Here is a 7,748-nt window from a genome sequence, read left to right on the forward strand (position 1 = left end):
ACTTAGTATACAAAAGAGTCCAATGGTCGCTTATATCAGACAAATGGCATTGAAATAAGTTTTGGTTTCCGTTGAGGACATCTTGGCATTGTGGATCAAAGTCATCAAATCCAACCTTCAGTTTGATACTGCAATTTCAGTGAACTTTTGACTGTCGAATTTGCGCAAAATCTCCTTTTTTTTGTGACAGTTTCAATATAATTAATGATCTGCATGAGTCAACATTATCCTCCTAAAACACATAGCAAACCAATGCTATTTGTCTGATATAAGCAACCGCTGGACACTTCTGTAACTGAAATAAAAAACTAACATGAGCAGCTAGGACTTTGGTTGTCAAAGCTTCAACTGTAAGTCGAGGTCTCCAGGTTCATTTTGTTGCCCGATTCCAGGTTTTGTGGAACTTTCCCCATACAAAGCATCATGTGCAGTCTTGATGCGCTTTGCTAACACATCAACAAGCTCGTCGTCTTTGATAGGAGACACATCCAATGAATTTGAGGGATGAAATGAAGTCCTAGTAGCAAACAATTGAAACCAGGAAACAGAATTGCGAGCCCTATAAGGCCGAAGAAAAATAGAGACTGAAGAACTAGCAGTTTGATTTTTATACCTGGTACTGGTGTTGGTATGGCTTTGATATTTTTCTTTTGTTGGCATCGAATTAGAGCACGTAGCCTATTCATCACTTGTACTGTAGTTCCATCTATACGAGATTTACTTTGGTTGTCCCGTCTAGGAAATTCAATTGGCAGAGGTAACCCGCTAATGGAAGGTCTATCGTGAGTCCTTCTGTTATTGCCACGACCCCTGGCGCTTTTAAAGACCCTGTAACATAGATAACAAGGAAAAATGCGTCTAATAGCTGGTAATTTTGGTCCAGGCGCAGCAGCTACATTTCCTTGGTTTCTAGGCTCATTTTCACGGTTGTTGTTCGAGTTCGAATCTCGATCTTCTTGGTTTGGTGACATAATATTTAATGGCAAGGGGTGAAAACACGCGGCAAGTACAATCAGAAGAAACATTATGGACAAAGGAAGAACAAAGAGATTGTTCAAACTTCAAAGCCTTGAGTTATGAGTTCACAATGGATACTCCTGCTTATAAAGATTTACTAATTGGTAAGAATTGCGGTATTCTATCTGGCAAGTTTAGGAGCTGTGGTACCACCGTATCAACAAATCAAAGAAAATTAAAAGATAATAATGATTTGCACATAAAATTGCCCAATATGATATCACTTCAAGGCAGATTCCATCGATTTAGCTTCAAGATTTTGGACATTTGGAAAAGGCAGATAAAGTTATGCGGTTAATTCGATTTTGGCCCCATTTTTAATATGGTATTCAACGTTTGCCTCCTGTAAGTTGCGTAATTCGTTTTGACCCCAGTTCTGTCAGTTGATTGGGTCAGCTTTAACTGCTATGTAGGTTTTGCTCCTCGTAATTTCAAAATGGCCTAAATACCCCTCACGCGTGCCACACGTGATTTTTTTTTAAAACAAAAGCTAATGACATGTGTCCAAATCCAACGGTTGGGATCCAAGGGTTATTAGCGACTAGCCGTTGGAGCTTTGAATGTTGCTCCCAACGGGTATACTAGTCATCTATAAGTACTGGACCAATTGCTTATTGGGGGGGAAGTTGTCATCCTTGGTGCACCAAAGGTTTGTATTTTGTTTGAAGGATATCCCACAGTTCATTAATAGAGGAAGGGCTCAAAGCTTAAAAGTTATTTTGAAACATGGGCCAAAAAACAAAAATATATGTAAATGGAATGACTAAATTTCAATTTTTGCTTGTTTTGCAGGTTTGTCAATTGTGCTTTGAAGTTGGGCATTATGCTCATACATGTAAGTACTTTGGGATGCATTGCCCTCGTGCTTGTTGTTGTGGCTTTATGAAAGTGATTTTTGGTTGTGTTAACAATGGAGAACAATGAATTCTAGAATACAAGTATTTGAAGTGTTCGCTTGACCAATGTAGTGTTGTGGAGTGGATCTACTTTGATAGAAAAGTTGAGAATGAAGCTTGCAACCTATGCAAAGAAGAATTTGAGCTGTGTGAAATGTGTAGCTTATGCAATGAGTGTCATCTACCTAATGTTTGTGCCAATAGTGTTAGTGTGTGAGGGATTGTGTACTGCTAACTGTATTGCTATGTGTTACTATGTAATGAAGTATATTATCTAAGAAGAAATTGAAGTTGCTATCTATATTACAAAATGCATCCAGTACATAACAAACTTTGTCTATTACATAAACACTGTAAGTACAAAAATCCTACTTGATCCTGGCCCTTACATTGCATTCCAAGTTTCTACATTCATTACAACACCAAAATACAAGACAAGACATAACCAACCTAACCAAAAACATTCATTAATTGAACCAAACCTAACCAAAAGTCATAGTTCGAAATGATAGGACAAAACAAAATGAACTATATAGCAACATGTATTTACAACCATCCATAAAAGACCAGCAACATGTCTTTTCAACAAACCACCAGCATCAACATTTACTTGCCGCAGAAACACTCATTCATTCAGTCACAATAAAAAAAAAAAAAAAAAAAAAAAAAAAAAAAATAATAAAAAAAAAAAACAGAATCAAAGAATCATGTACTAGTCACTTCTTCCTCTTTTGCTTGAGGTGAATCTGCAGAGCTTCAAACTCTTGTGCACACATTAAAGCTTGCACAACCATCATTGGTTGTGTTTGTACTTGTGCTTGACTTCCCCCCGCAGCTTGTGTCTGTCTTGAACTTCCTTCTCCCTTAGCACTCTTATCCTTTCTAGATTTTGTTTTAGGGATGATAATATACTCATCCACATACTCCTTCAAATACTCTTCCAAAGCTTCCTTCTCCCAATCACATAGATCTTCACTTGGTAGTCTTACAACCACCCTTTGTTCCTCTTTCTTGTCCCTATACTTATGGATATAAGCATGGACTTATTCAAGAGAAACATCATGACCATGCTCATCCACATAAGCTCAGCTGGCAGCCAAAACCTCATCATCATGCCAGTTATTATAGCCAAATCTAATAGCACTCATGAGATGAGGTGGATATTTATAACTCTTATCTATATTTTTCCCTTTATCCTTATTCTTCCCCTTCCCCATTTGATATGAGATGTGTGTGAGAGATATTCAAAGTGAAATGTGTGTGGTGAGATGTGAGAACTAAAGAATGGTGTGAGAAAGAGATATCTTTATAACAATGTGTGTGTAAGAGATATCCTTATAGCAAACAGATGTGGAAACATTTAAGACATTTAATATTGGGGCAAAAGTAACAGTTACCAAGTCAAAATTTTGAAAACCAAAACTGAAGAAGTCCATGCTTACATTAAACGATAAGGGTACAACACCACATAAAACACATGCGTGGGTATACATTAAAAACTTCAATATTAAGTATAATACCTACTAAGTATAATCAAACAATATAAATAATAAAAATACATAAAACACTACTAAGTATAATACCTTCAATGTTAAGCACTACTGAGTTGAACTTGCTAGAGGGGGTGGTGTTGCTTGGCTTGAGCTTGGTGGTGTGTATGTCTTCACCAAACAAATAAGCCATTCCCCTACCACCTCCGCCTTTGCTCTAGCCGCCTACCACCCCTACCCCTACCCCTCCTCCCTCCACCACCTCTTCTAGCCCTTGGTGTATGGTCCACATTTGGCTGAGATTGCACATTGACCTCATTTGGCTGAGAATGGTTCATTTGTGTTTGTTGTTGCACATTGACCTCATCTGGCTTAGACTGGTTCATTTGTGTTTGTTGTTGCACATTCACCTCATTTTGTTCTTGACCTTCTCTTCTATTTTAATTTGTCTCTTTTGTGCTTTGGATAAACTCTTAGTTTCACCTTGTTGTCTACTTTCACATGTCCTCTTATTATGGCCCGGTACATTGCATATCTTACAACATCTATTGTTTGAGGGTTTATCCTCATATGCATCCCTAATTCTTAGTTTTCTAGGTATTCCAGATTTTCTCTTAAGGGGTGGAGGTAGTACTTCATTACCAACTTTGATCTAGTAATTAACATTCATAACTAAAAATTAGGGGCATGAAAGTATTAACATGTAAATTAGGGTCCAAATATTTATTTACTTTATCCTAGTCTTCTTCATTATCAAAATGATATATATAGCCAGCATAAGTAGCTTTAAAGGACTAAACATTGTAGATGGATTGCAATACCTAAATACAAACAAGAAATGTAATGAACAAGTCAATTTGTTACTCATTGATTGAAAACAAAAGTAGTAAAAATATATTTACTATTTTCTAATAACACACTTACTGTGACCAGGTAGATCATTGTGTTCTCCTTGATATTAATGACACAAACTTCTTCTTAGTCTTGATATTAATGACACAAAATGAGTTATGTTCAACTCCAAATCCTTGAACTTTGTATTTGTTGTACTTTTTCTCTATCTTATTTATGACTCCTTGAGCAGCTGGCACTAAATCACCATGAACAAGTTTTTGTGAAAGAATCCTCCTTTCATGGATCAACTTCATCATAGCAAGACTGTATTGATCAATAAATTGCACTAGTGGTTTATCTCTAATATTCAATATCCAAGAATTAAAGGATTCACTGAAGTTATTGGTAATAGTATCACATTTTGTTGTGAGATCAAAATGTGAATTAACCCAAGTAGATTTTGCTTCCCTCTCTAACAACTCCTTAACTTCTTCATCCACAACCTCTATCTTCTCCATATAAATATCATGATGACATTCTTTAAATGCTTCTAGCCTGCTGCCCTCCAGATAAATCTCTTAACAACTCACCCTTAAAATCCACCTTAAAGTTTTTGTACATGTGTCCAAAACAATACCTAAAGAATAATGGCAGAATACATGTAAATAAGTATAATGTAAACCCTAAACAAGTTCAAAGAATAAACCCTAAATAAGTATAATGTAATTTATTACATGTGCTTAGATTATGGAAACACTTCATTTATAGCTTCTATGAGACCCTTTTGTCTATCAGAGATAAATGTCAATGAATTCTTGTGTTTGATCAGATGAGGCCTAAGCTTGTTCAAAAGTTTCTTCCATGTATTCCCATTCTCACCCCTATAAACATATATAACAATTGGGAATAACCCATTATGTGCATCTGATCAGCTCCCAAATTAAATGTGCGTTTTATTACCCTTGCATTACTGCATTATAACCCTTCTTACGCATAATGAAAAGACAACTCATAGTTTTTACTGCCTTTTTCAGGTTATATGTCATTTTAGACCACTTATCATAAAAGTTGCATCTTAGCGCCAAAAGAAACCTTATTAACGCTTATTATGAAGACTCAAAGCTGCTATGAAAAAGTCAAGTCAAAGGTCAATGACTTAAAACTAGAGAACTAAAAATCACGTCCTTAACTCATAAGACTAGAGATGGATGGCCTTGTTACAAAAGAAGACTTGCTCAAAACCTAGTTTGCTCAAGAAGATATGAAAATGCAATAGCAAAAGCATAAAGGAAAAACATAAAGCAACATGGTGAGGTGTCTTGATTGTAGAGGAAGAGGGAAAATTAGTCTTTTGTAAAAATAGGGGTGTAAAAACCTAAAAGTATGAGGACAGAATACACCTAGAATTATTCTAGTGTCATGTAGGAGTAGTGAAATCTTTATTTTCAAGTCATTTACATTCAAGTTTTGTTTTTACTTTTTGTTCTTCAATTCAATCTTTTTCATTTCAAGTTTATGTTTCAATCTTTAATCAAAGTTGTTTCATTTCAAGTTTATATTTCAATCTTCAATCAAAGTTTTTATTCATTAATCAAAGTTGTTTCATTTAAAGTTTAGAAAGATTTAATACAAAATTTGAGTCATTCAAAAACAAGTCATGAAAGTTAAGAATCCTACATTCTTTTTTTCATAAACTCCCATCAATTCATCTTCTAAACAATTTATGGTGAACCTCATTTTCAATCTTTTGAATACACTTACCACACACCTAACAACTTCAGCATCTAAGGCCATGACACTTAGACAACATCCACCATATTTCCCTTTCAGAAATGACCCATGCATCTAATCCAATCACAGGTTTACAACCATTGCATTCAATGGTGCTTTGTAAGCAAACAAGAATCCAACAAACTCATCTGTTTCAGCATGTTTGTACCAATTCACTACACTTCCCTGATTCCTTTTCAATATATGGTTTTTCAACTAAGATACTACTGCATAACTAGTCTCATAATTCTCATTTATTTTCTCAAACATCATAACCTTAGATTTCCAAGAAGTGTAATAAGATAACTCAACTCCATATATTCTAGAAACTTCCTTGTGAACATCTACATGCTTCATGTTTGGGTGATCTCTAAGGAAATCCTCAAGAACGGTTGCAACCCTTGGAGCTTTGGCTTGTACATACAACCCGATTCTTTCCATCAGCCTCACAAGTATGAGTCCCCACATATTTTCTTAAGTTCACAGTATGGTGGTCTGTAGTGAGACTACATGCCACCTTCCTAGGGCATCCTTTAACCATTTCTTGATCTGAATGGTCTTCACCAATACAATAAATTATGTACCTCTTCTTGTCATTTTGCTTTTGCTTGAAACTGAATATGTCTTGTATTGCCAAAGTCTTAAGAAATTTTCTACATTATTTCATTGACTTCCATTGCATGCTAGGTTCTAGCTTGTTTTACATCTTAACACTTTGGTATTGTTCCTGGTACAAGTTGCTTGTGAACTTCCCAAGACTATTAATCACATCATCAACTTCTTCTTCAAGATATGTTGTTTCATTCACCAAGTCATTAGCAATCAATTTGTAATATAATCAGCATGTTCATCATCTTCTTTAGGTGTGAAATATTTATCTTCATCATATCATCAAATGATTGAGTACTTTCATATCTAGATCTCATGTCCACACATAGTCCACTAGCCTCAAACTTCTGAAAGTACCTTCTAGGTGCATCTTCGATCATCTTCACTCTCATCATTCTGTACAACATCTTCACTCACATCACTCTGTATTGCATCAACAAATGCTTCTCCAATTTCAAATAACTCAGCAAACTCATTCACAACATCTTCTATAGTTTGTTTTATCTCTTCATATCCATCTTCACCTTGATTAGTGTTCTCAGTTGTAGGACTAATGTGAATTGTTTCATTTAGAGGGTTTTGGACTACCATTTACAATGATATGGGGTTTTGAAAATGCTGTTTCACTAGAGTGGGTTGTTTATGTTTCTTATAAGGCTTATTTGGTTTACTATGGGCTAGATATGATGTTCAATATTGAACTCATACACCTAAGGCCCATAGTAAACCATTTAACAAGCCTTACATTGAACCCCTTTCACAACCTAAATGGTAGTCCAAAACCCTCTACAAATGCAATTAACACCACTAATGGGAACATCACCCCCCACAGGTTTGTGAATATCTTCAATGAGCCTCATATAACTCATTTCATCCCTATCTAACATAAGATGAAACTGAGAACCACCATGATAATCTAGATATATCTTTCATTCTACCAGACACTATTTGCATCAAGAAACCATCATAGTGTATCACAAACTCTCTCTGACCTCTTAAATGTGAAGCCATCACATAATCAATTGCATACATACACAGCATGCATATAAACACAAAAAACATGTATACAAACACAGACATCATAATTAAATAAGGTTTAACAATAGCAACATGCTAAATTTGTAAATATATA

The sequence above is a fragment of the Coptis chinensis genome, chromosome 4, assembly GCF_015680905.1.
Source record: "Coptis chinensis isolate HL-2020 chromosome 4, ASM1568090v1, whole genome shotgun sequence".
Lineage (NCBI taxonomy): Eukaryota > Viridiplantae > Streptophyta > Magnoliopsida > Ranunculales > Ranunculaceae > Coptis > Coptis chinensis.